The sequence below is a fragment of the Globicephala melas genome, chromosome X, assembly GCF_963455315.2.
Source record: "Globicephala melas chromosome X, mGloMel1.2, whole genome shotgun sequence".
Taxonomy (NCBI): Eukaryota; Metazoa; Chordata; class Mammalia; order Artiodactyla; family Delphinidae; genus Globicephala; species Globicephala melas.
Genome location: NC_083335.1, coordinates 22,565,228 through 22,587,490, shown reverse-complemented (window position 1 = coordinate 22,587,490; position 22,263 = coordinate 22,565,228). Strand labels below are relative to the sequence as shown.

The following is a 22,263-nucleotide window of genomic DNA, read 5'->3' as shown; positions in this document are numbered from 1 at the left end:
TCCTGGACCATCATCAAAAAATCTAGAAACAATAAATGCTGGAGAGGGTGTGGAGAAAAGGGAACCCTCTTGCACTGCTGGTGGGAATGTGAATTGGTACAGCCACGATGGAGAACAGTATGGCGGTTCCTTAAAAAACTACAAATAGAACTACCATATGACCCAGCAATCCCACTACTGGGCATATACCCTGAGAAAACCATAATTCAAAAAGAGTCATGTACCAAAATGTTCACTGCAGCTCTATTTACAATAGCCCAGAGATGGAAACAACCTAAGTGTCCATCATCGGATGAATGGATAAAGAAGATGTGGCACATATATACAATGGAATACTACTCAGCCATAAAAAGAAACGGAATTGAGCTATTTGTAATGAGGTGGATAGACCTAGAGTCTGTCATACGGAGTGAAGTAAGTCAGAAAGAGAAAGACAAATACCGTATGCTAACACATATATATGGAATTTAAGAAAAAAAAAATGTCATGAAGAACCTAGGGGTAAGACAGGAATAAAGACACAGACCTACTAGTGAATGTACTTGAGGATATGGGGAGGGGGAAGGGTAAGCTGTGACAAAGCGAGAGAGAGGCATGGACTTATATACACTAACAAACGTAAGGTAGATAGCTAGTGGGAAGCAGCCGCATAGCACAGGGAGATCAGCTCGGTGCTTTGTGACCGCATGCAGGGGTGGGATAGGGAGGGTGGGAGGGAGGGAGACGCAAGAGGGAAGAGATATGGGAACATATGTATATGTATAACTGATTCACTTTGTTATGAAGCAGAAACTAACACACCATTGTAAAGCAATTATACTCCAATAAAGATGTCAAAAAAAAAACCAAACAAAAAACACTGGCCTCCTGGAAAAAGGAGATGTTCTTAGGTCAGAGAAGTCCCTCTTCATCTGTCCCCAGCCTACCTCTCCAGCCTCATCTTCTCTCATGTCTACCTTCTACATCACCCTTTAGCTGAACAGGATGATTGCAGTTCCTCTAAGAGACCAGGCTATTTGGTGTTTTTGTGCCACTGCTTCTTTTGCATAGAACATCTGCCTATCTCCACCATTTGTTCATCAGATAATACCAAATTGCTAGTCCCTACCCCCCACCAGTGCATACCTACAGAAACAGCTCCAGTACTAGCATTACCTTCTCCATGAAAACTTTTCAGATGCCTGCTTCTCATCCTTTTACTAGATGGACTTGATTAACCCCCCTCTGTGCCCTCACAGTGGTGATAATAGTAGTGGGAGTGACAATATTTATTGAGGATGTACTATGCTGTATGTGCAAAGTGCTTTATGTGTCACGTGCAGGCTATTTTAAACTTCACAAGTCTACGAGGTGTGAGGTATAATTATTATCCCATTTTAGAGGTGAGAAGACTAAAGTTAGAAAGACTCTGCTTATTCTACTTGCCCAAGTTGTACAGCCAATACGTGGCAGAATTGAATCATCTCACCTATTTAAACTCCAAAGCATTTGCACTTAACCTCTACAGCACAGGGACCAGGATCATAACACACAAGTCAGGTAAGCAAGGAATAAGACAGTAGGGGGGTGGCAGACACTATGGAATTGAACAGGGCACACTCAAGCTATAAGCATTTTAAAAAGGAAGGGGAGCGGAGAGGAAGGAGTGAGGAAGAGGAGAGTCCTGGGATGCAAACAAAATATATCTGAGGAATGATCCTGAGCAGTAGGCCACTAGCTTGAGACTCCTGTTTCATACTATATTCAATTCCCAACTTTATGCTTGTCGTAAAGCCCCTGCCAGGATAATTTATTAGATAGTAGTGCCTGCATCTTTCTCACTGCTGTAGGTACCCCATGAAAGCAAGATAATTTTCCACTTTTCACCTGTCCACAAACCTTGCATCCTAGACCTCAAGGCAGAGGGAGGAAGGGCAAGGGCAGGGGAGGAAAGGGCATAAGTGGTCTACAGAAGAAGAGGGAAAGAGGGCTACATTCTCCTTGAGACTCGGGGTGGGAGCAAAGGAGAACTGCCAGGTATTTCAGGGATCTCATAGTGGTCATACTTCTAATAGCGGGGCCTGATATGGATATCCAGGAAAAATAATCACTAGACAAATATCTCTGTGTACCAAGATCAGCACAAACCATACCTTTCAGCCACAGCAATTGCTAACAACTAGAGACTTCTCCCCAGATTTTCTGTATTGGGCAGACCTCAATATACTTGTTCTCTATTACCATTGTAATAAACTACCACAGACTTGGTGGCATAAAACAACACAGATTTATCTTACAGTTCTCTAAGTCAGAAGTCATAAATGGGTCTTGATGGGCTAAAATCAAGGTGTCAGCAGCACTACATTCCTTTCTAGAGTCTCTAGGAGATAATCCTTTTCCTTACTATCTCCAGATTCTAGAGGCTACCCCCCATTCCTTGGTTCATGGCCACTGTCTTCAAAGCCAGCGATATCAGGCCGAGTTAACCAGGATAATCTCCTTATTTTAAGGTCAGCTGAATAGCAACCTTAAATCCATCTGCAATCTTAATTTCCCTTTGCCATGTGATGCAACATATTCACAGGTTCCAGGGATTAGAGCATGGACATGTTTGGGGGCCATTCTGCCTACCATGACCAGTGATTCCTATAGATTTTTTGAGTGGGGGGTTATCGAGACTATACATCTCACTGCCCTACTGGTTAGGTTCTGATGTGTGAAGTTTTTTTTAATTTAGAAAAAAGAATATGAATGCCATGAGCAAATAAATTCATATGCATTCCACACCTACAACACTTGATTATTTTACTTCTTTCTATATAGGTCAGTCCTCACCTCTCTATCAATAGCTTGTGATTGGGGACCGTGTCCCTCACTGATTTTTGTTTCCCCAGCAACTAGCACCATGCCTGGCACATTGCAGAAACTTACTGTTATCACAGTAATAAATAAATGAAAAATGCTTCCTCTGGCGAAAAAAATCATAGAGTTGTATTTGTTACTTATTTCAGAGCTGTACATATCTCGAAAGCTGAATCTACTGCTAAAAAGGGAGAAGGAAGCTGAACATACACGATTTAAAAAAATCTATTTAAAATAGACGTCAGAGGTATTTTTTAATTATTTCTAAAATGGATCATTCATCAGTGGAATAAGAAGCAAAAGAAAGGGAACTGTTCCCCTAAACCATATGAATTCTCATTTATATTTCATTTCAACCAATAAGGGGAAAGTCACTTCTAAAATATTATGATTCATGAACTTCATTTACCGCTCCTTCTCTTGGTTTGATCAGAATAGACATCTTTATATAGTACTAGAATTGTTGACATTTTATTGCATTACCACATCTCATTATTATGTATTAAACGCTATTATTTATGGCTACTACTTAATCTGATGTGAGACAGAAAAATTATTGAAGGCTTGGCATCTCAGGAATAGGCATTTTATAGGGATGAAGGACTGACTAGGAAGAGTCAACGGTCCTTCAGCTGCCCCTCAGATCATTAACTCCAAGTGGTTATTTGCTCCCAGGCACTGTCCTGTGCCCAGGGTGTTATTGCTGTGATATGTAGATGAAGGAGAATATATTTTAAGTGCTTTAATATGAATTCAATGCTATGAAGGGTGCCAGATTGAAAGCATTGGAGTCTGAAGTCATCGGGTTATGCACTTGGCTGGTTCCAAGTTTCAGAGAGATACTTGACCTTGAATGACCACCTTGCAAGAGGGAGAAAACATACAGTTTTGCTGAACTTCAACAGACTGACAGAGGAGCGGCACAGCAGCACCCCAAAGTTGAGCATTTTTATCAAGGAGGAAAATGAGACTACTAACTAAACTTCTACTTGAATCTATTTAGTATAATGCCACTACTGGTGTGCACAGTGGAGGGTAGGGGGGTGGGCAATGGTGTTAGCATACACAGTTGCTTTAAGATAAAAAGTAAATAAATGCCCTATTACCAATGCACTAAACCACTTAAACAAGCAGCAGTCAACAACTGGTGTGCGTATTCCAACTTAATGGCCAGTTTAACAACTGGTGTGTGTATTCCAACTTAATGGCCAATCTTGACTCCATTTTGCATACTTGAGAAGAGCCCTTAATTTTTAAAAAATCATGGACTGTTTTATCAGGAAGAAAGTTTTTATTATAGATGTGAGAAAACCAAGGCTCAGAGCAGATAAGTGACCTAGGAGGACCATATCGCTCTTAAAGACTGGGAGTAGATCCTATGTTTTCTGATTGATAGGCAAGGGCTTTTCTGCTATACCATGTTGTCTCTCTAAGGGAGGGAAAGTAGCTGCTCTCTGAACCTTTTAAATATTTAGTGCCAATTATTTTCATAAGTGTGCGTTCTTTTGGCCTGCTAGGCATTTTTCCCCCATTCTTTGCAAGACCATCATTTTTCACACATTTAAACCTTTTTAGTATGAAAAAATACCTTTCAGTTAATATTACACAACTGGCAGACTCACAATTCCCAAATTAAGAAAATTATTTTCACAAATGACACAATATGCGAAAATCTCTTATTCCTTCCCAGTAAGTTTCTTTTTTAATGTCATTTTATTTTCTGATCTTACTTTTTTTTTTTCCTGTAGTGAAATGAACTTTTGGCAATGGTATCCCCTTAAAGGCAGTACCTCTAGAAGAATGGCAAATAGAACTAAGCGCAGAGTTAAAACTGGCAAATCCATTTAAAATTTCCCTAACAGACTAATCTCAATTAACTGGAGCCCAATTAAAAAACAAAAACAAAAACAAAAAAACCCTTAATGTATTTGTAGTGTATTTTTTGAAGGGCAATGCAAATTCCAAGATTTTAAAGATTTCATTTTTTATGTAATTTCATTGTTTAATGTTCTTTAAAGGAAGTATCAAGTGATTCCAAAAACTTAACACAAATTCAGGTCATTCTTTTGATGGGTGAGAATTCATATTTGAATAACGATACGTAGCAGTGCCAGATACAGGTATTAAAGAAAAAAAGTCAATGCTTCCTATTCCCTACTTACTAAGAACTTAACAATGATGAATATTTCTAATAAGAATGAAGCCCAATGAGGGAAGTCTTTTAAGTAACTGAAGATTTTGATTAATCTGAAAATCTCCCCCATCTTGCCACATTTTCTCACATATTTCACCTAACATAGGACTGAACATAGAAGCAGTCACTGTCTCAATATTCCAGGTGAATTCTGTCTACATTGGCATATTTACCAAAGGAAAAGACACAATGACTTGCAACCAGTATGGTTCAACAGATGGATAGATGAAAGGAAGTAAAAATGGAAGGGTAAATAAATTAATGTAATACCATGACAATACAGATATTTTACTTCAGACTTTCCTAAAAAATTAAAACATTCTTTTCAGGAGGCAAATATTTGTTTTGTCAGTAAAATTATCTGCATGGAAATACTTTTGCCATTGTTATGGAGAAATTCCATGTTTATTTGCAGTCAATGTTAACTACTAAATGGTTTAGCAAACATCCTCATTGGCCACTGCTGTTCCCTTGTACTCTGCAGATATTCCCATTAGTTAAAGAGTCTCCTGGTTTTAGTAGCTGTGTGTGGAAAAGGTCACAGAATCATTCAAATACAGAGGGCAGCCTGCATATTTGGTTTTGCAAAGACTCAAGCAATTATGGAGTACAGATACAAGCTTATCTATACAATGGCCGGATGGGTTTTTTAAAGTTTAAAACAATGTATTTCATTCACGTGGCACGCAATAAATATAACTGATTATAAAGGTGGAACATTCTGTTCTTTTCACATTATATATCAATGTGTTCAATTTCCAAAGTAAATTTCAGTGTAGAATGCACATACCTTGATAGATCCAGAAGTTATGGGAATCAAAAAGGAGACAGCTGAATAAAGGTCACCCTTGTAATTCCTGTAAACAAATTAGGCCAAATTATCCTTCAAACATATGTACAAGCAGGTCCAAAGCAGTCCTTATATGAGGGAAAGGAAGAGACACGTGGGGTGGGGGTGGGAGTGGGCATGGGAGTTGTGAATATTAGGCTTCATTTTGCAATTCACAAAGGATAAAGGGGTCAGTTTCTTAAAAGATCTGCTTGAAACTCCAAACAATTATGTTAACTATGCTGCTAATAAAGAATTTCTTCATTACGAATGAGTAGACCTGGAGGGCTATGGAATTCTCAACTACAAAGACTCTTCCAACTTAATACTATTCAATTTTTGCTCAATATACCGCTCATTTTGAGATGAAATGCCCACAATTTCAAGAAATTTTCACCAATGTAAACAATTTATAATAATTGTAATTTCTTATATTAAAATAGTCCTTTACAATTTACAGAAAACCTTCATATATACATTTCATTTAATTCTCAGGAAAGTGAGGCCCAGAGGGATTAAATGGCTTGCATAAAGTCACATAATGTGGTTAGTGGCAGAGCCAGGACTAGGATCCATGTCTCCTCACTTTGGTTTCCCAAGTCCCACATGACTTCCTTTATTCAAGTTATAAAATGGAGCATATGTCTCCATGTGCCACACTTGGTACTGGGCAATAGGGCAGGAAGTGTACCCTATAATGATCCCCATTAATTTATTCCACCTGACAGATATACTTCTCCCTCTGATTTATATAGGGCCCAATATGAAGTCACATAGATGTTTAACATATGAACTTTAAAAAACCCTTCAGCTGTAATATAAATTGGTACAGTATTTTTGGAGGGGAACTTGTCAATAGGTACCCAAAGCCTTAAAAATATGCGCTCCCAGGCTTCCCTGGTGGAGCCGTGGTTGAGTCTGCCTGCCGATGCAGGGGACACGGGTTCGTGCCCCGGTGCGGGAGGATCCCACATGCCGCGGAGCAGCTGGGCCCGTGAGCCATGGCCGCTGAGCCTGTGCGTCCGGAGCCTGTGCTCCGCGACGGGAGACGCCACAACAGTGAGAGGCCCTCGTACCGCACAAAAAAAAAAAAAAAAATGCACTCCCTTCAATCGACTTACTGCATGTTTATATATTTATAAGGCAATTATCAGAGATGTATACAAAGAAGTATAAGAATTTTTTCATTGGTGTTTTTTACATAAATACTGGAAATTACCTAAATGCCCAATAATTGGAGTTTGGTTAAATAAATCAAGGAACAACCATAGGATGTTTTACTACGAAGCCATTAAATATGATGTGAGAACTGTCAGGATGTTAATTGTCATTCCATATCATCTCTACCTATGGCTTAATTTGCTGCTTTTAAACTATACTCTGGAAGAGCGGGGGGAGTGGAGAATTACAATTATTTTTTTACATTTTTGGTTGTTTTTTCACCTCTCTGTGTCTCTGTCTCTCTGTCTCTGTATGTGTGTGTGTATACATATATATTTTATTGAAATAGAAATATGTTAACAATATATTGATAAACAAAAAAGCACATTATTTTCTAATTTTTCTAAAATGAACTTATATCACCCATATATTAAAAAGCTACATGTTTTAAATTCTTCAAAAATCCATTTCAGAAAAGGCAGTGTGGGGACTTCGCCGGTGGTGCAGTGGTTAAGAATCCGCCTGCCAATGCAAGGGACATGGGTTCGAGCCCTAGTCTGGGAAGATCCCATATGCCGCGGGGCAACTTAGCCCATGTGCCACAATTACTGAAGCCCACGCACCTAGAGCCCACCGCAACAAGAAGCCTGCGCACCTCTGTGAAGAGTAGCCCGTTTGCCACAACTAGAGGAAGCCTGCACGCAGCGACGAAGACCCAACGCAGTCAAAAATAAATAAATTAATTTAAAAAAAGAAAAGAAAAGGCAGTGTGATGAATTATAAAGCAAAAGAAAAAGGAAAACATTAACATTCCAATATTTTATGACTGGCAATTAACCTGATGGCCCCAACTTATCAATCAAGTAATTCCCAAACCTATTTCTTTAATATTTGAGGCAAAAATCTTAGTAATAATGGCAAACAATTTAAAATTTCTACACAGTGAATCAAGACAGAAGACAATATCTAAATGCAATTTTTTAAAAATGTAGGTCAATAACATCATTGTCACCTTTGACAAAGATCACCAAGGTGACCTTGCAATGATAATAGAGTATAATATTATTAGTAATGATCTCCATATCCAGTACACTATATATAAATCATTCATAATAGACTAAAGTGGTGCTCTTGATTAGTTGCAATCTAATTGCCCGATGTGCATTTTTCATCACTGTTAATGTTGCTCAGAAAAGACATGGTTCTGCTCAAGTGTTCATGTAGTTCCATAACAGTGCTAAGATAGAATCTTTTAAGGGAAGACATTTCAGAAAGTACTTAGATCTAGACTACAAAAAGTATTTCTGGCTCTTCTGCCACATACACCAGAGCAAGTCTGTAGAAATTGGCTTCATACTCATCAGGCTGATTCTGCAAGGCAGCTAGCAAAATTGCTTTAAAAAACAGACTGCCCTATATGCAGCATTTTGCCTGGGTGAGATCCACAGAGGACTGGGAAGCAAGAGGGCTTTAAAATCATATAGCTCTTCTCTGCTCACTTCTCAATTGCCTTCTGACTGAAGCCTTTAGGAGTCTATCTCCCCCTTTATGATTAGAGAAGGCCAGTTCACACGATCTGTGTAAGATACCCCAGGTTACTTTCCATAACTTACCAGTTCCCAACATGTACCACGTCCCTCACCTTTTACCTTTTTGTTTGACTCAAGAATTCATTTCCACAAAAGAAACTGTTGACTGTCTTAATACTGCATGAGGGCTAGCTACCCTTAGAGTAAAAACAAGTTAGAATGTTTGACAGGACCATCATTGAATGCAACCAAATAATGCATACCAGAGGCAAAAACAGCAGGAGCCACAAATGTTAGAAATGCATCTCACAGAACAAGCTCTAGTCCTAAATCTAAATTGGAAAAGCTCATCAAGGGATCATCTAACCCCAACTTTCATTAGTGCCACTACCTCTTGTTTGGGCCCACCTAGAGAATAATATACTACATCCTTCAGTTCTCAGCTTCTTAAAATGAAACTATCATCTGAAACTGGCTATGGAGATAAAATGCATAAACTGGAGGTGAGCAGAAGAAAGGTCTAAAACTCTGGTTCAAAAAATATATACATATATATGTGTATACACAGATATCTTTCTCAGATGCATTTAAAAAGTATAATTCCTACTCATTTAGAAAATGGGACTTTTTAAACTTGTTTTTCAATAATTACTCAGTTATAAACTAATTATAACTATAACACCTATATTAACACTATATTTTCAAAAGACTTTGGGATGCATACAGGTCACACTTTATTTTACTAATGAGTGTATCTTTACATATTGCTACACATGCTTTGACACACCTAATGCTATTTTTCTAATGGGACGTTTACTCAAAGACCTTGTAGAAAATAATTGTGTTAATAACAGAGACAGTTTCCCCATTACAATGATCAGTGCTCTCAGACAATTAATGCTGCAACACTCTGTATTGTCACTTTCTTCCTCAGGGCCTAGAGAACATCTAGGTTTACATTATTGGCTGCAGCTTCTTTTTTTTCTGGCAATATGGGCATTTCTAATGATGAGACCTGCCAAAACTTGTCAATGCTATTTTTCTTCTTTTCCATTAGAGGTGACTGTGGCTGAATAGCCAAGTAATCTATAGTCTAACTTCACTTAATTGTTTTTACTACATGACATGAAGAAATATAGTGAGTAATCACTTCTGTTTTACATGAAGCAAATTGCTAGTGCTTTCCACAGCAATATGAAGAAGACTTAACTTGCCTAATCTCCCTCGAACATCCTGTTTAAATCCTGACATGATAAACTCAACCTTCCTTGGTTCTCCAGTGAGTGAAGACTAGATTGGATCAGTGGATCTCAATTATTTTCCCTGGCTGTGGACCTCTTCAAAGTAAAGTTGCCACAGAACAGTTGGCCCCAATTACAATTGGTATATTCCTCTCCCTCCAGCACCATCTCTCAAGGAGAATAGGTTTATTCTCCTTGTTTTTTATTACCTAAACCTCACTTGTAAGGTGGCAATATTTATATTTGTGTTTTTGTTTCCTCTTTGTTTTATAAATGTATTTTTTCTGTAGTGAAAGTTATATGGACTTATTACAGAAAACCTGAAAAATACAGAAAGGAAAATATCACCTATTACCCACCTCCTCCAAACAGAGATAATTATTTTTGGCACTTTTGTGCATCTTTTTCCAGTCTTTCTTTTCTTACCTATTGTGTATATATAATTTGGTATCCTGCCTTGATAGTATAACATAAACGTTCTCCTTTTATCATAAAATATTTGTAAACATCATCTGTAACAGCCATAAAATATTACATTGTCTAAACGTACTATAAATCACTTAGCAATTCCCTTGTTGAACATTTAAGTTCCTTCATTTTTTCCACTATTACAAATAATGCTTGGTGAAAATCTTTGCAAATAATGCTTTTTCTGCCTTTCACATTATTTCTTTAGGACAAATTCCCAGAAGTAGAATTATTGGGTCAAATAGTATGAGCATTTTTAATGCTTCTGCTGCAAACTGCCAAATCTATACCAACTAACATTTCATCATGTCCTTATTATTCAACCAATTCTTATTAAACACCTACTGTGTACCAGGCATTGTGCTTGCTAGGTGATATGGATGCAGTAGTGAACAAAACAGACATCAAGTCCATGCCCTCAGGGAGCTAGTATGTTAGTAGATTTCATAAATCTAAATAAACAAACATACAGTGTGATACCAGGTAGTGATGAGTAATATGAGGAAAAACAGAAGCGGATAAAGGCATAGAAAATAAACCACGATAGGACTCTTTACATAAGATGGTCCGGGAAGGCCTCTATGATGAAGGAAAATTTGATCAAAGATTTGAATGAAGTGAGAATTCATTTCAGGCAGAGGAAAGAGCAAGTGCAAAAGCCCTGAGAGACAAAAATGCATGGCATGTTTACGGAACAGAATGGAAGGCAGTTTGGCTAGAATGTTATGAGCAAGGTTTGGTGGGAAAAATGGAATGATATGAGACTGGATAAATAGGGAACAAATCCTGTAGGACTGTGTAGGACATGGTAAAGATTTTTTAACTTATTTTAAAAATTTTATCTTATGTGTGATAAGAAGCCAGCCATCAGATGACAGAGTGGGAAAATCAGAAGATCTTATTTATTTTTTAAAAGGATCACCCTAGCTGCTGTGTGGAAAACTATGTGGAGGCAAAAATGTATGTAAGGGCATCAATTAGAAGGCTATTTCAGTAGTCCAGATTAGCTAGCGGTGATGGTGGTTTAGACTAAAACACTAATGGTGAATGAGAGGAGAGGCAAATGATTCAAAGGATATGGCTTGAAGGTAGAGTCATGTCAGGTGTGAAAAAAAAAAGGAATCAAGAAAACTCTAAGGTTTGGGACTTGAGCAATTACACCGAGCATTATCTTACAAAACAAACAAACAAAACAACCCTTGTATTTATTTTTTCTAATTTGCATTTATTCTGATTACTGAAGACTGAGCTTTTTTCACATTTATTAGCCATTTTAATTGCCTCTTATGAATTAGCTTTCCACGCCTTTGCCCAGATGGCACTTACAAAATCCTTTCCTCCCTTAGCTTCTATTTCATTATTTCCTGGTTTGCCTCCTACGTCTCTGACCTTATTCTTGACCTGCTCTCTCTTGAAGTCTCCTCTTATTTCACCAACCTCTTTAGTTCAGTGTGTCTCGAGATTTCATCCTTACTTCTCTTCTCCCTCTACATATACTCCCTAGGTGAACCCACCTTCCTATGATTTCAACTATTACATTGACTGATGACACACAAATCTCTACTTCCAGACCTGATCTTCAGATCTGTAATTTCCATCTGTGACAAATCATCTCTATCTGGATGTCAAGATAGTGCCTCATATTAAATAAATCCAAACCTGACCTCATTATTCCCACCCAAACTGGCTTTTTCTTCTATGTTCCCTGTATTGCTTAATGGCATTACCTAATTTTCCAAGCCAAAAGCCTCAGTGTCTTTCCTCTCTCTCCCTCAGCCTCTAAATGTAATCAATTCCCACGTCCCACTGATGTTACCTTATGAGTGGCTTTCAAATTTTCCCCCTCCTCTCCATCTTTACTGTCACTGCCATGGTTCACACCTTCATAACCGCTCACCGTTGCAACATAGCCCCTTAATGTCTCACTGCTACTACTCTTAATGCACTTTAATCCATCCTTCATACAGGTGCCATCTTTCTAAAACTCAAAGTTGGTGACCTGCCCCCCCTCACCTTAAAGCCCTTCATCTAATTCAGTAGATTCTGCTACAATGCATTACATTGTGTAATTTTGGATAAACATCATAAAAACCACAATTCTCCAATATAATTCTCCATGCAGGAAAATCCTAACACATCCAGTCATTCAATAAATATGTACTAAGCCCCCTCTGGGTGTCAGACACATGTAAGGAAATAAAATAAGACATTATCCCTAACATCTGTTCCCCAGATCTGGGTAGGAAATAAAATGACACTCTATTTTCCTGGGTTGGTATTCCCCAATTCTAATTTAGCCATGTACCCTTTCACGATCTTTTAGCCCTGTGGACTGTGGGTCTCCATAGTCTCTGACTGAAAAATTCTTAGCTATTTTTTAAGAGCCAATTCAAATGTCTGTCTCCCCCATTAGATGGTAAGTTTTTTTTTATGTCTTTGCAGCACTGGGTAAACAGAGACATTTAAAAAGTTTTGATGAATGAATGATTGAACAGATGAAGTTCTTTCTTCATGAAGATTGTTTTATGATGTATAACCAAAACCCTGTAATACTGAAGTCTTCAGTAAAAAAAGAAGCCAGTCCATGAGACTTGGAGAGTCTTTGTGGAAAACACTTGAGATTTCAAGACCCATTGTCCTAGAGCTCTGGGTAAACATGGATTCTTCTTCTGCCTTTTCAACAGCAAAGCAGTCCCAAGCATTTTGCTAAATGTCTAGGACCAGTGTTCCCTTCTTACTAAGTCTAGTGCTGTTTTACACATTTTCTTCAACATGTTTTACTCCATGTTTAGCAGAAATATATCATTAAATTTTTCTCTATTCCGTGTTAAATTACCCTTAAAATATTTCCCTTGCACTGAATTCTAATTGTTTGTATTAAAATTACCTCACTTTCACAAGTTGTCCAATGTTTCATCAAGGCAATGGCTCAAATAGGGGAAAAGAACAAAACAAAAAAGAAAATGTAGCACTCTTGTGTTAACACTTCATGTATTTGAAACCAAAAATAATGATGTCACACCTAAGGGTTGACGTTTTATTAGACTAAACATGAAAGATCAATCACAAATGCACTCACAATGAATGGATACATGCACAGAGTAAATCTGTAATAAAGGGTACCAATCCAGAAAATCGGTATGTTATTTTAGCTCCTACCCAAGATAATTGAAAGAATATATGAGCCAAAAACAATATAAAAATAATATTTCACTTTATACTTATATTCGCTAGTATATACCTAAGGAATTGGTCAGATTTAGAAAAAGAATAAAAAGATTAATCACTCCAAAAACTTTAGTGAATGTCCCAGAGTTTCTTTTCTCATAAATCTATATACTACCTCAACTCTTGGAAACAGCTGAAAGAAAGAAAAAGAAAAAGAAAGGAAGGAAGGGAAGGAGGGAGGAAGAAATGAGAGTGATGTTATTGGTATTTCAAGGTACAAGAGTCTTCTTAAGTCGAAGTAATAGGTATCAAGTGGCCAATCAACTGCACAGCCTTCTCCCTTAGAGGTCACTAGATCTCCTTAGTGAAATTTATAAAAGGAGTTTCTTATTTGACTTGCACAGCAATTCTGTCAATGTTTCCCTACATCGCTTAAAGCTCTAAAGATATGAGTCACAATCACAAAAATATATTCATTTCAAGCACGCAGTAAGCAAATAGGTGATGTATGTTTCTGTGAACGATGCTTGCAAAATCCACATCAAAAATGTACACATAATTTTTAATAAATATTCCTTTAGTCAAAAAATCCCATCCCCACACACATAAATACAAGTATATTTGGGGGCTAGTTAATGGAGCAGGAGATCACACATCAATATCACTGAAATGCCTGCAATTAAGCAGAGCAGCTTTAAAAAAAGAAAATCATTAATGCTAAAGGGGGGTAATGCACAGATATAAATTCAAAATGTTGATAAGAAACATTTTGTTGATAGCAATTGAGTTAGCTAGGAACACTTTGGGTTTAGAAAGCTTCCAGCCACTGTGTGGTTGTAGTGTATTTATACACCTCTATATTTAAACACAGGTGGTAATTAGCAAGATTGAGACACCTTTAATAAGGCATCATCATAGGTGCAAAGGATGTGTAGTATGAGTTCATTATCAACAACTTTCCTGAATTAATCATCTCTCAGGACATTTAATTTTAAATGTACCTGAAAAAACCTGGATTACTGAGATAGGCCATCTGCAGTATCTTTTTCTAATTTCCCTGAACAACTGAAGAGTTTTCTTAAAATGTCTATATACATCTGGGACACAGGGAAGGCAATATCTAATAAACCAATTGTCCAGCTAATCTGGCACCTTCTCTTTGACAGGTGTCTAAACCAGATAGAGGCATTAGAAGTAATATAAACACTTAGAATCCACCAATTATACAAAACCTTGGAACTGGGAAATTTTCTCCTTGACCTTAGCCTGCGATCATATTTTCCCTGACGTATGCAAACTGATAGCAACGTATTTTTTATTTTGGTTGCTTTAAAAACCCTCATTCAGACAGGCAGTTAAAAACACTAAGCAGTGATTCCAAACATTAAAATGAAACTGGATTTCCTTTGATAAAACCATATAGGGGTTCTACTTAAAGTCACACACATATACATGCACACACACACATATATATATGCAATCAACATTCTGAATATCTACAGTACCTTTCATCTAAATAGGAAAACAATTTAAAAGTAAATATACAGTCATTTCTAAAGGGAAACTGAGGCTGTATCTTCACAATATCATTTGGATGAACAGTTAAAATTCATTGATCAGATCTTTGGAACTATTCAGATGATTGACTAATTTTTTTTTTCACTGTACATCCAAATGCCAAGCATCTGCTGAAAGGTTAGAGGAAATCGACATGACAAAGAAGATATGACATAGATAGATACTAGGAAATCTACATGTTCAATAATGATGATTGACTGAATTTTTCATGTTTTACTCAGATATTTTGGTATTTTTACTCAGATATAGCTCAAGTAACAAAAATAAACCAGTTAACAAAATATATGCAATTCAATACCCAACAACTGGATACTGATATCAAGAATATTCTCTAACATGTAAAAATGAAAATATTATTTTGCCTAAACTTTTTTTTTTTTGGCCACACAGCACGGCATGCGGGATCTCAATTCCCCGACCACGGATTGAACCTGGGCCCCCTGCAGTGGAAGCACGGAGTCCTAACCGCTGGACTGCCAGGCAATTCCCAATTTTTCCTAAACTTTTAAATCCTACTTCATTCTATCTTTAATAATTCTGTCTGGGACATTTATATTTTGAAATTATAGTCACTTTAAAACAGAAAATTACCTGGTGACATATAAATATAGATATAGATTTAGATCTCCATTCTTTTTTTCCTTACCAAAATCCTTTTTGGGAATCACTCTTTTTAGCCATAATACAGAAATTTGTTTACAGCTATAAATTCAGACAAAAAAATTAGTTTATCAGAACCAATAGCTGATAATATTGCAAAAGGCTTAACATGGATTGAAATTCAGCTCATATTAGAGTTTGTGATCCCAAAGTTCAATTTTGCAAGTCATAATCAGCCACAAAAATGTTACAACAGAATATGAGAAACATTAAAAGGCAATTTCCTCATTGTTGACTACTTATCAACTGATAACTTAGTCAATTAAAATTAAAACAATCAGTATGCTTTATGGTGATGGGTAAAATGAGTGTTTTACAGATTTCAAATAAATGTATTCAAATCCATTTGGTCTCTGTAATAAAAAAAAAGTGGGGCACAGATATTTTAATAAAATTGTTTTTATACTTGAAAAGGAAAAATAACTAATCTTACCAGAAAATTCAAGCATGATTTATATTTAACTTTACTGTGATCTCTAACTAGGTTTCTTCAAAGTCTACAAAATCATAATTTGACTGAACATATTTTTTCAATGTAATAGCTATTATGAAACTATTTAACAGCTGTGAATGTCCTCATAGAACAAAAAACTCTCTGTAGCATACACATAAATACCAATAGGAATGCACAAATCAAAGCTCTATTTCTGTGATTATTTTTAAAGAACTGCTTGAGTAGGGACAAGGCAGGTTGCATAAAATCTTCAGGAAAATGACAGAGATGGCACTGATTTTTGTTCTGCTTAATCATTTATTGCTCGCAAATTCAATCTCCCAGCCCTTTACAGTTACTCTCAGGGACCAACAGGCTGGCATGAAATTAAATTAACAAGCAGGTTCCCATCCTGAATTAGTGACTCCCAGCTGTCTGTCCCACCTAGTTTCCATGGCAGTAGAAGAATAGGTGAAAAGTGAGGTGCAGGAAACTGTAAGAAGCCAACATATCAAACTCTTTAAGTCGATTTCTTTAAGCTGATGAATCAGTACCGGGGGTGGCGGCGGGGAGGTAGAACTGAAGTTAAAGTGTTTTATTTCCTGGCTTTTTGAAAAGGCCAGTGTGTTTCTGTTTTTGTCACTGCTGAGGGATGCAAGCAACAGCTCCTTACACATTTCATAGAAGACTGTAGATTCAGGATGGCATTTGGCTCATTATGTATTTTATAGTAACCCAAGAATGTTTAAGGGTCTCTACATGTATTTTAAAGCGTTTCATTTTATGTTTTTCTTTCTTTTTTGACATAGATATTAAGATTCATCAGCCTGTTAAATGACTCCAAAACATCCAGAAACTAAGTAAAAAATTCTCTCAACCAACCAGATGTTTGTTTGCATCACCTCAAACAGCTGGATGGTTGACGGAACTTTTCACTCACATATTTGGGTGTCACCTAGATACAGCCATAGAGACCTGTCATAAGTACCCAGGAAAAAAATATTAATCTTGGCACATACCTACCATAAACACAGATATGAAGGCTCTGAGTAAGAGCTTCACAGGGCGTAATTCACTGATATAAAAAGAGATGATTTAACACATTTTCCTGTGTCCACTTTCCAATTATCTTCTCCACTCCACTTAGAGTAGGTGGGAATGGAGAACCCAATATTTCAGAATCATTACATCACATTGAAAACATCATCCAAGAGACAGTGGTTAGTTGGCATATATGCATGTTTCACCATATGCTATTGTTTACCTAAAGTGGAGGCCTGGACAGGAAGTAAAAGTCAGAATTTTTTTTAAGTTGTAAATTATCCAAGATTATACTCCCAGGTCTAGAAATGTGTCCTGAAGTTACATAAGAATTTAACAGGCTTTATTTATCAGACTCTAAATTATTATTTTTAAAACATTAGTGATCCAACATCAATTGTAAAAATATTTACTAGCTCCAATTAAAACTAGTTTGCTTTGATTATATATAGAAATGTTAGCAGTACAATTAGTACAAATATTGTTATAAAACAATTTTCAGTTTAGGCCATTATATTCCAATTTCCTCAGCCCCATTTTTCATGGGTTCCAAATGTAAGCAATTTCATTGGTCTTGCTAAATTGTACCATAGTACAACTAGCAAACTACAAAATCTCTATACATTATATAAATTGTCATAACTGGGTACCACATTTGGAAGAGACACATATGGTTGGACCATCAAGGTTGTTAGGAATAATCAAAAGCTGTGTGAAAGCTTTTATAGCATTCACCTGCTCAAACTAAGCACAATTCTGGCTGGTTCTATTTGATATTTACTTTCCTCAGTTCTAAAAAAAAAAAATCGATGGAAAACAGAAAGGAAAAGAAATAATACATTAAGCCAGGATTCAGAATGTTTTACCATTTAGGGGAAGGAAACAGACTAATTTCAATTCAAAATAATGATTTAATCTAATACACAGAATCTGCAGAAGATTTAAAGCAGTTTTTGTATATGGAAACAGTTCTGAAATCTGATTCCTTTTAATTTTTTATAATCAGCAGCTATATTTCTAGCTATTGATATATGTTGTTGATCATAACTGCTAAATACTATCCCTTACAATATTCTTCATCATTTAATCTGCCTGTAGTTGTGCTAGTAATCCAATTCAAACCACTCTGGTAAAGGATGGGAAGCTTCTTTTAAAAAAAAAAAAAAGCACGCATGGATTACTACTTTTAAGGGTAAATCAACAGGAACTTAAATATATGTAATATTAATAAAATTATCATACATGTCTCATATCTGATGCATGGCACTCTCATGAGATTGCTTCTAAACGTGTGTGTGTGTATGTGAGAGTGCTAGAACAAATATGTGAATATTATAAGAAAATCTGTTTTCGTTAAAATAATTAATCATTGTGTCAAGTATTCAAAGTACTGGTCTTCTTTTGACCTCAGGTCAGTAAGTATGTAAGTAAATAAATAGATAAATAAATCACTTGTTTGGGAAACCTTAGGAAATTTATTAACCATAATCTATACCAAGTACTTGATAACTATACTGAAAACTGAAACTGATGGACTTTCCAGAAAAGCAAGCTTCAAGTAAAATTTACATGGATTCTAATTGCTATCTCTAACATAAAATGGAAAAAATCTTTGTTAATACTGAACCTTCTTACCATTTCCAAGTTTTTAAGGCTGTCATGGAAAATAAATTTCCACTAAGCCTTCTGTTTTCAGAGGCAACATATCAAAAGAATATTTTGCAGTCTGACAATTTAAAGTCATATTGTACAGAATAAACTTGAATGTTGGACAGTTCTGCTTCAGCAAGAATCTTTGTATTAAAAGCATCAGAAAGGTGCAATGACTATAAGGGAAACTATGATCATGTCAGCATTATTTACACATATGATAGCTGAAATGAAACACCGAGACCTTTAGAGTACTCAGATTTCTAATTAGGCCTTTGAAAGAGATGGTAGTTAACATACAATCTGATTTTACTTTTTAACACACCTATTTGTTTGAATATTTGGAATCTCACTTAATCTTACAGCACAATGATTCCACAAAGCATTCTTTCCTTCAGCTCCATTGTATATTTTGTCAAATGACATGATGGTTCTTAATTCATAATGGGGACTTAGAACTAATGGTAAATACTAATTCATGTGTTCAAAAAAATACTCGTTTTCTACTATGTGTCTGGCATGGTTCTAGGGACTAGACTCTATTGGTTTTATTATATAAATGTTAACATTTGTTCATTGAGTTGTTTTCCCAGAAACACCTGTTTTTCAAAAACATTCTGGGGGACAATCTGAAAACTTTTAAATAACATTTAGAGCATGGATTCATTTTAGAAATTACCCAAACCACCTTAAAATGCATCTTGTGACTTTCTTTTATTATCATTAAAAGGTTCCAACATGACTTTGGCATACTTGCAAGCTTTTAACTACCTTTTAAAAAAACTTTGCAAAGGTAAATTATTTAACGCATCACACACACAAAAAGTCTTATGAACTTGGACAAAAATGGCAAAACTAGGATTCTGTTCTTCCAGTTAACTACTTAAAGGGTCATACTATGCCTTATGAAAATTCATTTTTCCCCACGTTGAAAATATTAAGAGCAAGGGTGAGGGGGCGGTGAGCAAGCAAGCAAATGCTGGGTAACCATGGAGCAGAATGTAAAGCTGTGGATCTCATCATCATCATCATCATCATAATAATAAGCCCTTTCTTCTTAGACTGTCATCTTTCTTGGCAGCACTGGAGTACCCTATGCTCCAAATCGGAAGTCTTCGGACTAAGAAGATGGACAAGGATATTTCAGCCAAAAGATAATAATAGAGCAGACATTTGCAATGTTTTCCCCAAACAGGTTAAGAGTAGCGATTGATTCTCACAGTACAGTGTACCTGGTTTGTTAATTATAATCATAGAACAACAATCTAAAATTCAAGGAAGCTGTCTGTGACCCTCACCACGAACGCGATCAATTAAGTGCTAATCTAACAGTACCTAACAGGATCCACTGGAGTGTTTCGTTTCCTTTTGGTTTCTAAACCCGTGGGGCTACTAATTTCCCTTCTATGGCACTAGGAACTTCTCTTTGTATTTCTTCGGGCGACCTCAAATACTCCTCAGGATTAACAACCCAGGGGGAAAAAAAAAAAAAAAACGGGAAAGTTCAAGACGTCTCCTGACCAATTGCTTCATTTTGAAGACCTACCCATATTATCATATCGCCTGTAACAGTGATGCAGATCCGCTAAACCCAAAGCTGCCGACGGCAAGCAGGAGCTGCAAACCAGCCCCCGCCCCCGCCCCTACTCTCCCGGTGGCGAAATTGATGTCGAGAAGACTTGTACTAGTGGAGTGAGATCGTCTGTCTCCGCAATTGTAAACAACCGGCTGCACTGGGTTTGCTGAAATCTTTAAATACACTCCTGACTGCAAACACATCCACTCACCAAGTCGCGCTAACAGTCTCCCCTTCTCCACCTCTAGGAAAAGCATCCTAAAACTGAACTGGCAATTCGCCCGTTGTGGAGTGGAAGAAAGTGAGGTTACATTTCCTCAGGCATGCCCAGTGGGTACTTGGCAGTCCGCAGAGGTGCTGGCCGCTGCTAGATTGCCGGTACCACGTCTCAGGATGAAATGCGAAAACACACAAACCCGCACAGCTTAAGCGCGTGGTTAAAGCCAACACCGACGGCTCCCAGAGCACCTACTGCTGCGTAATGACTGTCTCTTATGACAGAGATTGGGGTGTAGGAAGGACGCATTGGGTAGGGCCCCAGACGGCGTAGGTTAGAAGGAGGTCCTGCAGTTCCCCCCGGAACATGGGCTCCCCGAGTGAGGTTCAAAGAGAAATTCAAAAGCAAACTGGTACTAAAGTGCCTCCTAGCCCCTGAGCATCTTCTCTCAGAGAGACGGCAGGAGCGGGACCCGAGTGGCCGAGCCCCTGGCGGACGCTCCTGGTGGGAAGGATGCTGGAGAAGAGGCGCCCCCTTGTCTCTTCTCGGACCGAGCCCACCCCCCACTTCCCAGCGTCCAGGTCCACTTGTTAGAGCGCCAGGGCTCTGAGCGAGAGCTGAGGAGAGGGCCCCCCTTTCAGAACTGGAGGAGTTGGTTGGCAAAAGTGTCGCCTGAGAAGGCTAATGAGCCCTCGAAGGGCAGCGCCCCCAGGGCCCGCTGAAAGCTTGAACTGAGAACAAGGCCGACCTCCCATCTCCCCCGGGTGGTCCAGAGCCCCGGGCCGGGCGAAGAGCAAAAGAAGGAGCCGAGGTTATGCCACCTCAGGCAGGACTCCCAGAGCGGACGCTGCCCGCCACTCACGGCCGGGAACCGCCATCCGCCGCCTGCAGCCTTGGGGCGAAGTTCGCCGGGAGTCCTTGGGGTGGGAAGTGGGGGGTTGGGGGCCGCGAGCCAGAGGGAAGGAGGTGGGAGCCGGCAGCAACGCACCTACCTAGTCCAGGCGTAAGTTTCGATGGCGTCCCCAGGTGCGGTCCCCCGCCCCCTCACCAGGTGCTCAGCCCCGCCGGGCGCTGCCCGTGCCCGGGACCTCAGGCGTCTCAGCCGGTTCCTGCGGGAAACGACTGTAAATCCACATTACTGTTCGAGCTGCCGCTCGGGCCCCCGCATCGCTCTCCTCCGGTTTGCGGCGGCGGTGCTCTCAGCCGGCAGCCGCCGGGGGCAGGGACCGAACCTGGCTACTACCGCGCCAGCGGACGATCGCTGCCAGGAGGGTGCTTGCGCCCGGGGTCGTACGTGGGTGCGAGAGTGTGTATACGCGTTTATGTCCGTGAAAGAGAGAGTGTGCGTGTGTGTGCGAGCAGAAGGGGTGAGCCCAGCCCCCGGGGCACTCGGAGGTGAACTCCGGGCTAAGCCGGAGCCCGCCGCGCTCCCGGGTGCGGGCCCTCTGCACGGCTGATGGCTGTGCTGATGTTGCCGTGGCCGCCGCCGCCGCGCTCTAAGGCTGGTCGCGGTGGTGCAAAAAATGTTTCTCTTCTACTCGAGACCAAAAAACCTGCCCTGTCTACTGAGCATGCCCGGTTTGACAGCTCCACAGCCAAGGTTTTTTTTTTTTTTTTTTTTTTTCCCTTTTCCACTAAGACTCCAGGTTTTAGCCGCAGCTGAGATGGGGGGCGGGG

The 22,263-nt window shown here is 38.6% G+C and overlaps 1 protein-coding gene across 1 annotated transcript in view; it reads right to left on the bottom strand.

Annotated features, from left to right (window-relative positions):
- Positions 1-22,045, bottom strand: part of TENM1 (teneurin transmembrane protein 1) — an 806,315-nt gene extending 784,270 nt beyond the window's left edge. The window contains exons 1-2 of the mRNA XM_060293028.1: positions 21,579-22,045; positions 5,826-5,892 (exon numbers count right to left, since the gene is read on the bottom strand). The gene's annotated coding sequence lies outside the window, so the exon portion shown is untranslated. The remainder of the gene's footprint in view (positions 1-5,825; positions 5,893-21,578) is intronic.
- Between the last annotated feature and the right edge of the window lie 218 nt (positions 22,046-22,263).